This window comes from Crocodylus siamensis, chromosome 4 (assembly GCF_052110815.1).
Source record: "Crocodylus siamensis isolate JL-2025a chromosome 4, ASM5211081v1, whole genome shotgun sequence".
NCBI lineage: Eukaryota > Metazoa > Chordata > Crocodylia > Crocodylidae > Crocodylus > Crocodylus siamensis.
The window spans coordinates 61,128,578-61,138,305 of NC_143398.1; positions in this window are offsets into that span (position 1 = coordinate 61,128,578).

Genomic DNA, 9,728 nt, shown 5'->3' on the forward strand with positions numbered 1-9,728 from the left:
ATACAGGAAAGAAGATGCTGAGGCTAGGGTAAATGAGGTTAAAGAACAAGTGCAAAATGTCTTCCTGCTTTTTTTCCCTCCGGAGAGATACTGCTTTAATCCTGTTCTGTTCATACAATTCAATGGACTGTACATACTCCTAAATCCACTAAGGGATTAAGACTTGCAAAGGAGATGGAACAAGCTCCCCAGTCCCCAATCCATGATCACAATTGGGAGCTGCCTGCATGGGGACAGTTCCCATGCACATGCAGCCTGGAGGTGGCTAAGTACTGTCCTGTTTCAGGCAGTCCCCAGCCAACTCCAGGCTGAACATGCAGACTTCCCCATACAGCCTGGGGCTGGCTAGGAACCACCACAGTCAGGGGCAGGTCCCAGACCCATGCCCAGATTGGGTGATCAAGGCACAGAATTTAGAAAGAGCTCCAGGGGCAGGTCCCAGCCCTCAGCCCCAATCTACCAGTGAGGCAGGTAGCAATGAGCTAGGTGGGATTAGGGAACAGATTTGTCTACACATGCAGGGATTAGGGAGATTTGCTCCCAGGTCCCTGCAACCTTACAACGCAACCCTACGGCCACCAGGAGAAGCTCCAGACTTCCCTGGTGCTAGCCCAGCACTGGGCCAGGAGACGGCTGTTTCCTGGACCTGGAGGGCTGTCTGCTGCTGGGGTGGGGAAAACGTCCCAATGCTCCAGCAGCAGACTGTTCCTGGCCCTGGCTCCCCAATCAAGGGCAGAGGGCTTTAAAAGAGCTGTGTAAAGTGCATGTATAGATGCATCCAGAAAGGAGTAAAGTTCCCTCCTGTGCTTTCTCTGGCTTGTCCAATTAATTTTGACTGCTTTTTCTGCACAGTGCAGTTTCTATTGTTTGAACCTCCTCAGGTAAAGAGGGATTTACACCCCAAATTCCTTCTCCCATGGGAAATACTCTAAGCACTAAGTTATTGCTTAGATAATAGATGTGGCACCACCCAATGCTTAATGAAAATGAACTAGCTGTGTTTTTGTAAGAGCCCTATGTGCTCTGCCAGTGTGCTCTGAGAAAGCCCAGTGGATCAAGACATTGAAGTAATATAAACAAAAGAAGACATCATTTCTGGCTCCCATTCAGGCGGATGAGGGAAATAAGTATCCAGTTGCTCAGACTATTGTAGTTTTGCTCATTTTCTATAAAGGGACCCCATTGTTCTCCCTTTAGAAAGTAGGAAAAGAGAGGGAAGGGCCCTTTAAAAAGGACAATTGAGTCTGGCAGGCCCCACCCAGACAGGTATATGAGAGAGGGAGCCAGCAGAGAAAGGACAGAAGTGTGCCAGGGAGTTTCTAGTGGAGGAGGCTGCACTTGGAATACAGGGGCCTAAGGCCTAAGTGAATAGGCCTAAGGACAGATCAGTGTGGGTAGGAAAGCCAGGGGTCATTGTAAGGGGTACGGTAAAGAGGAGGCAGAAGGTTAGATCTCATCATGTGAGGTGAGGCCCTCCAGACCACTGGAGGAACAACAAGGTGTAGTGGCTGAGTTAGATTAGCAAGACAGGGGAGAGGCCTGGATTGAATGAGGCCTATATCAACTTCTTAAGTGGAAAAGGCCTGGGGGCTGCTTCAAGTGCTGAAGCACAGCTCTAGGCAACTATAGAACTTCAGTGTCAAAAAGAGAAAGAGAAAGCCAAGCAATGATTTTCCTGTATCACAGTTTTTGACTCTGGCACTTCAATTCTACTTAAGTTCTCTCTTGGGCACTTAATCCTTAATGCATATCCTTTCTAAATATATGTGCATGGAGTATCCTGTTGAAATCAATGGGGCTGCTTACATGCTTCAGGGCTTTGCTAAATCAGAGCATACTGAATGCAGTCCAAGCTTACAAGCTTTCTAGGGGTTGCTTCTAATAGAAACTCTCCCCTGACCCCAAAATAAGATTTCTCCTCAGGTTTGGCTGCTACTACATGTTTTTCTTGGCTTAAACCTTTGTGCATTTTTGGTTGGAGCTAACAAGTTGTATCTGTCAGTAAGACTGAGTAGTGTTGTATCTTTATTCTGGGCTCAGGTCTCTCATGTTTGATGACTCAGTCTTTTTGCATCCTTATGCATAGTACTATAATCTGCAATCATTTCCTGTGTAATTATCTTTTAAATTGTGGGGATATTTTTCTTTTCTCTCCTCCTCCCCCGTTCCTCTTTTCTCACATAATGGCTGAATATTACACTCCCAATACTAATTTCTGGTTTAAAGGTGAGATAAGGCCGTCCCCTTGAAGCTGCAGGATACTTAATTTTGTGTTTTCAAGATGTGAAAAGAAATATAAATGCATTTAATACATAGTGAGGTCACGTCAGTCTCATAAGCAGCTAATTACATTTGTTATTTAGATAAACACTTCATTTTGAATCATTCTTAATTCTGAGCACTTATTAGGATTAGAATGCAAGAATGACTAAAAACTGGTACAGTCCTATAAACTCACATGTATTGCTTAATATGACACAACCCTCTCAACCCTTAGAAATTCCTAAAGTTGATATTAATCATCTATGAAAGTTTTATGTTAACACTCTACATTGCTTTAGCATAGCTGATACCACACACATCGTATACCATCTTGAAAAATGAAGCATGTGGTTTAATATATCATTTAAATATTTAAAATATTAAAATTAGGGTAACAGAAATGTGATTTTTCTTCACTTTATACCACTATAAGACTCTGGTTTTGCAAACTGTTTTGACTGGACCTTGAGTCTAACCTAAATTTCTATTTATTTTTTTTTCCTTTAAAGCTTTAAACTAGCCTCACCGGGGGAGAGGGCTGGAGGAAGATGAGGAGACACCACCCAAACAAGACAGGTGACAAATGCAAGGAGTGCCCAGGTACGAAACAGGGGTCCAGACAGTCTCCCAAATCAGGGGGTGGCACACGCAGCTAGGCAAGGCCTTAAATGCCTATATACCAATGCTCATAGTATGGGGAATAAACGAGGAACTCGCCCTCAGAATAGCCAGTTCGGACTCAGACATAATAGGGCTTACAGAAACATGGTGGGATTCATCCCATGACTGGGCAGTTAGCATTAGGGGCTATAGGCTTTACAGGTGCAATAGAGAAGGAAGGAAAGGTGGGGGTGTGGCGCTCTATGTCAAGGAGGAATACACATCCTCTGCCAGCAGAATGGGTCAGAGGAGGGGCAAGCTGAAGTGCTCTGGGTCAAGATGCAAGGGGGCCTTGGGGAGAGGGATCTAACGGTGGGGGTCTACTACAGACCCCCCAACCAAGGGGGGGAGCTAGACCGGGAATTTTCAGGCCAGCTTGCAGAGGCACTTAAGGCAAGGGATGTAGTTGTCATGGGTGATTTAAACTACCCAGCCATCTGCTGGGAGGAACAGTCAGCCAGGTCGGACCTTTCCAGGAAGTTCCTGGCCAAGATACAGGACCTCCACTTAATTCAGGAGGTGCATGGTCCCACCAGAGGAAATGCCCTGTTGGACCTTGCTACCAGATTTGCCCGCTACTTTGGGGTGTGCTCATTTATTAGGGTTAGGGTCTTGGTAATTCTATCAATGTGCTGCTTGTGTTACTTGCGTTTCTATACGGAGCTGCATTTCTCCCTTCTGCAAGCCCTCACCCCCAATGGAGCTATCTTGCAGGGCTCAGTTCAGTGGGGCTGGGTTCCTCCAGTCCCCAAATCAGTCATACACACAAACACACACAGATTAACGTGACACGCCTGACCTGGCCGGGTTGATCCGCATGGACAGGCTGACACCCTCATATGCCAAAAATCAGTTCATCAGAACAACAAAAAACTGCAGTCAGACACAGAGCAACAATAAACTGCAGTCAGACACAAGCACACAGTTAAACAGAATACCTCTGAATCCAGCTGGGTGTCCAGATGACACCCTCATGGGCCAGCATTCAGTTCATTAGGGCACGTCTGAGCCAAACTGGGTCAATCAGCCTGTACAAGTTAATCCCCTTATGCGTTTCAAATTCAGCACGTCCCAATCTTTTAGTTTTTTTGATGAGCAGACCCCACAGTATTTCTGGGCTTCACAGCGTTCTTTAGCTTAGGTAAGAGGGGCGTTGCTACAGAGCAAGTGGGGAAAGAGAAGTAAAGAAGGTGAAATATATCCAGTTACCACCAGTTTGACTATAAAAGTTATTTATTGCTAAGTAGATGAAATATATATATTGACACTAGTAGTGATATACATGCAAAGGAAAAACAAACACAAACAGTCACAGTATACCCTGGTTTCACTAAGTATTTGGGGAAACTTAGCTCAAGCTTAACTAATACAGTTCAAATTCAGAAATCTATGCTTAGAGGGAGAGAAGAGAAGAGAGAGAGAGAGCTGGGATCTCACCAGTCCAAGGCACTCGGGTTGCAAAGCTGACAGGTTAAAGTTTTCAGCACGATCCTTGAAGGGAGATGATGTTTCTCCTGCAGCCTCAGGAGAAGAAAGTGAGTGATGTCAGCACCCGACTGCTGCTTCTTTTTTACAGATTTTATACCCTCAGTTTAGTTTCTTTCAAGCATTGTCAATATTGTAAATCAAATTGTTTTGGCATTTTTATGGATAGCAGATATTTTTCTTGGTGTTTTCAGAAACAACCTCTCCATTGACAAGGGGTTATCTGAGTGGAACATCCCAGGAACTTGATTGATACTCAGTAAAACACCTACTTGGAGCCAGCTCGACATTTTTATGGATAGCAGATATCTCTCGGCGTTTTTAGAAACACCCTTTTAATTGACAAGGGGTTTTTGTATTTTTGCTTGCTGTGAACAAGCCTCAGCTTAGCATGACTTTTTAGATCTTACTATAGTCTTTTAACAGACTTAAGGCACTTATTGGAGTGTTCCTAACCTGTTGTGGAGAGGACTTCCACCAGTCGTCTCGGGAAAAGTATGACAACACTTGTGGTCAGGGCTCCAACGGGCTGGACGCTGTTATGAACCCTGTGCCATTGTTCAAATGTTGCCCATACCCCCTCTGACTTGGTCTATTGCCTCAGCATTCCCTAACCTGGCAACCGAGTTTTAGCCAATTAAGTTTACATAGGCCTCCCATAGTGGGACTGGGGAATGTACGGCCCGAGATGCCTATTAAACTTACTTTTGCTTAGAGTTGTGGGGGGGGGGGGAGGGGGGAAGTCCTTTGTAATTCCAGATTAGAACTGGTCTAATAAATGCTGAGGTGGGTGTAAGGGTCGATTAGCATTTGGAACATAGCTTCCTTATCATCCAGTACTCCCCTGCTTCGTTGATCCCAGAATTTACTGCAGTCTCTGCTTCAGGTTTTCTGCTTAGGTTGGGGGGGGGGTGAGTCTTTGTGAGTCAGACAGTTTGTGTCCTGTATCAGGGTTCCCCCAAGAACATGAAGCTGACAGGTAACAACCTGGTCCTGGCCACAGGCAGCAACCTGGTAAGGGGCCTCCAGGTCCTTGACCACCTGGGTGATAGCGAACATCGCTTGCTGGAATTCACCATCCAGCGCAGGGTGTCAAGGGCCTGCAGCAAGGCAGTAGCCCTAGACTTCAAGATGGCCAACTTCGATGAGTTGAGATTAGTGGCAGAGGTGCTGGGGTTACCAAGAGCAGGGGAACTCAGTGCCCAAGATGAGTGGTCGTTCCTTAAGGAGATGATACTCAGGGCTCAAGGGGTGACCATCCCAACAAGAAGCAAGCGGGGCAAGAGTGCCTGAAAGACCCCCTGGCTCACCAAGGACATCTGGGAATGCCTGATCGCCAAAAAGGTGGCATACAACTGGTGGAAGTGGGGTGCTATCTCCAAAGAGGAGTATACCTCCTCTGCTCGGGCCTGTAGGGGGGCTGTCAGGAAAGCTAAGGCAGACATAGAACTAGGACTAGCATCCAAAATCAAAGATAATAAAAAGTCCTTTTTCAAATATATAGAGAGGATGAAGAAAGCACTGGGAAATGTGGGGCCCCTGCAAGATCCTCTGGGCAATCTGATGGTTGCACCAGAGGAGAAAGCTTTAACCAATTCTTCACCTCTGTTTTCTTGAGCAGGGACCGGGACTTCCCCACTGTGATGCAAGACAGACTCGAGGGGAATGCCTCCAGACCTCAGGTTGGGAAGGACTGGGTTAGAGAGCTTCTAGAGGGGCTGTATGTGTTCAAATTAGCAGGTCCAGATGCTCTCCACCCCTGGGTGTTGAGGGAGCTAGCAGGGGTTATTGCAGGGCCCTTGGCACAACTTTACAAGGGGTCGTGGTGCTCGGGCCAGGTGCCAGATGATTGGAAGATAGCCAACATGGTCCCCATCTTTAAAAAAGGGAGGAGGGAGGACCCGGACAACTATAGGCCTGTCAGTCTTAACTCAATCCTAGGGAAACTGTTTGAGAAGATCATCAAGGAGCACATCTGCGATGGGCTGGCTTCAGGGACGATGATTAAGGGCAACCAGCACAGTTTCATTAGGGGCAGGTCATGTCCAACCAACCTGATTGCCTTTTATGATCAGGTCACAAAAGCATTGGATGCAGGTGTCACCGTGGATGTAGTTTTTCTGGACTTCAGCAAGGCCTTTGACACTATCTCCCACCCCATCCTCATTAAAAAACTAGGCAACTGTGGCATTGATGCCTACACAGTCAGATGGATTGCAGATTGTCTAAAGGGTCATACTCAGAGGGTGGTGGTGGACGGGTCATATTTGACCTGGGGAGAAGTGGGCAGCGGAGTCCCCAGGGCTCGGTCCTTGGGCCCACACTGTTCAATTTCTTTATCAGCAATTTGGACGACAGGGTGAAAAGCACCCTGTTTAAATTCGTTGATGATACCAAACTTTGGGCTGAGGTGAGCACGCTAGTAGGGAGGGAAAGACTGCAGCAAGACCTGGATAGGTTACTGCGGTGGACTAACAAAAACAGGGTGCTTTTCAATACTGACCAGTGCAGGGTGCTGCACTTGGGCAGTAGTAACCAGCAGTACACTTATAAGATGGGAAACTCCCTTCTTGAGAGCACGGTGGCAGAAAGAGATTGTGGAGTCATTATTGACTTCAAGATGAACATGGGCCTACAATGCGAGGTCACAGTTGGCAGGGCTAACCGGGCCTTGTTGTGCATCCACAGGTGCATCTCAAGTAGGGCCAAGGAGGTGATCCTCCCCCTCTACGCGACACTGGTCAGGCCACAGCTGGAGTACTGCATCCAGTTCTGTGCGCCCCACTTCAGGAGGGATTGTGGACAACATAGAGAGGGTCCAGAGGAGGGCCACCCACATAATCTGGGAACAACAGGGCAGACCCTACAATGAGAGACTGTGGGACTTGAATCTGTTCAGCCTTCACAAGAGAAGGCTGAGGGGGGTCCTGGTGACTGTCTATAAACTCACTGGGGGGACCAGAAGGGTTTGGGAGAGACACTGTTTCCCCCAACGCCCCCTGGCATAACAAGGAATAACGGCCACAAGTTGTTGGAGAGGAAGTTTAGATAAGACATCCGCAAGAACTACTTCACAGTCAGGGCGGCTAGGAGCTGGAACCAACTTCCAAGGGAAGTGGTGCTGGCTCCTACCCTGGGGGTCTTTAAGAGGAGGCTTGATGCCTACCTAGCTGGGATCGTTTGAGCCCAGTTTTTTCTCCTGCCCTGGCAGGGGGTCAGACTTGAAGATCTACAGGGTCCCTTCTGACCCTATTTTTATGATTCTATGATTCTATGTAGAACGTAAGAAAACATAGGAATATGCTTCAGAGCAAAATGAGGAGAGGGCAAGCCATATTAAGGACACCTCATGCTTTGCATCAGGAACTAACAATGGGGAAAATGGATTACACTGGGCATGCCTACATGTGCACATTTACTGTGCAGTAGTTTAGGATATTGTGCAGTGACCAAGAATTACTGTGCAGTACAGACATGCATGCCCACACTGTGCAGTAATTATAGTGACTTATGCCAACTTGGGTATAAATTTGATATCTATATCATGAAGGTATCAAATTTATGTCTGCTTAGTTACTGCACAGTAACACACCATGTAGATGCTTTACTGCAAAGTAACACTGTATATGGACTGACGTGGGACTAACTTTAGTCCTCAGTCAGTCCACACACAGCATTACTGCACTTTAATGGCTGCATGTGTAGATGCCAGACTAAAAACCACTTACTGTTCAGTAACTTACTGCGCAGTAAATGCATGTGTAAATGCACTCACTGAGAATACTTGGAAAACTTCTTAAGCCCACTGTTAAGAATTGGGTTTCAAACCAGTAGCATAACTGGGCAGGGAATATGAATGGAGCACCCGCCTCAGGTGCTGATTTAGGGTGGGTGCAGGATGTCTCCTCCTCGCCCGCCCCTCAAACTGTCTGTGATTGTAAGAGCAGCCCTGCATCCAATAGTGTGGAAGGGTCATGTGGAATAATGACCACCCCCCTCAGGTTTTTGCCATGGCAGGCACAGCTCCTCATCCTCATCAACATCGTATCTGGGAAGGCTGGGAGTGAACAGGGCAGCAGGGACAGCTCCTGGGAAGCCCACTCTGCCTACTGGGCACGGAGTTGTGCCTCCCATAGCAAAAATCCTGGTGGTGGGCAGGGGAGTCATTCCACTTGACCTCTTCCCCCCCACTCTCCCCTCCCCCCCCACCCGAAACTACTGAGCACAGGGCTGCCAAGCTTCTGTGGCTGACCAGCACAGGCATGCCCCTGCTCTAGCACAAGTCTCCTTGGGGTGGGGAGGTGGATTTTGATGTCTCCTGCTGAAGTCAGCGTGCAGCAAGCATGTTCATGAACTGCAGCACCCTGAACCCATGCTACTACTGCTGTCAGAGTGCAGAGAGAGCTGGGGCAGGTACAGCCACCCTTCCCCTTCCTTTTCTGCCCCCTGTTCCCCACTCCCCAGTGGTCAGCACTCTGCCCAGGGTGCTGCAGGGACTCATTACTCATCTGTTTCAAACCCCTATATGGTGGCAATTCACAGCCAGATTCCAAATCATCCCAAATACCAGATGGCCCCAGAAAATATACCAGTGCATAGTTATGGGTCCAAACAAAGCTTCAGGGCTAATTCAGTTAAGGGTGTGTATATACAAACAATTTCCTGGGGCATATAAATGGGATATAATTTACTGCATCCCAGTTCCTCTATGGTACCTTTTTGTGAGCATATTCTCACTTTGAGGTTTCTAATTCATGGTAATTTTTTCCTTAAGGACTAACCCACTATGATTATATATCCATTCTCCTTAGGTTAAGAGCATGCCACAGACTAGCTGATGAATGGCAAATCCCTATTGTCTTTACTTCATGGGGGCTGGTTCATCTCTTCATGGCCTTAATGGAACATATGCTGTCTAGGCTGCCCAACTACCACCCAAATATATATATATATATTTTTTTTTTTTCAAAATACTTTGAATAAACATAGAATTAGATGCCAGAGTTTTGACATTTGGAAATCTAGTGTAGTTTATGCCAGGTGGCAAGATTTGTATGTTACAAAAAAAGTTTTATTTTTAAACAGCAAAACTTCTACTTTTCTAATGTTCATTTGACCTTTCTAATCTGTTCAGCATTCAGCCATAAGGTACTCTCTTGAAATGGTGTGAATATAACAAGGAAGGTTTGGAGGTTTATTTCTGTACATGAATACAGAAACTTACCCAAATTATTCAGTCCCCTACTTCTGTTCTAGCAGAAAATCTCTAATGACTGATCTGTTCATATAATGTGATACTGTGGGCCTTATCCAAAGTCCAC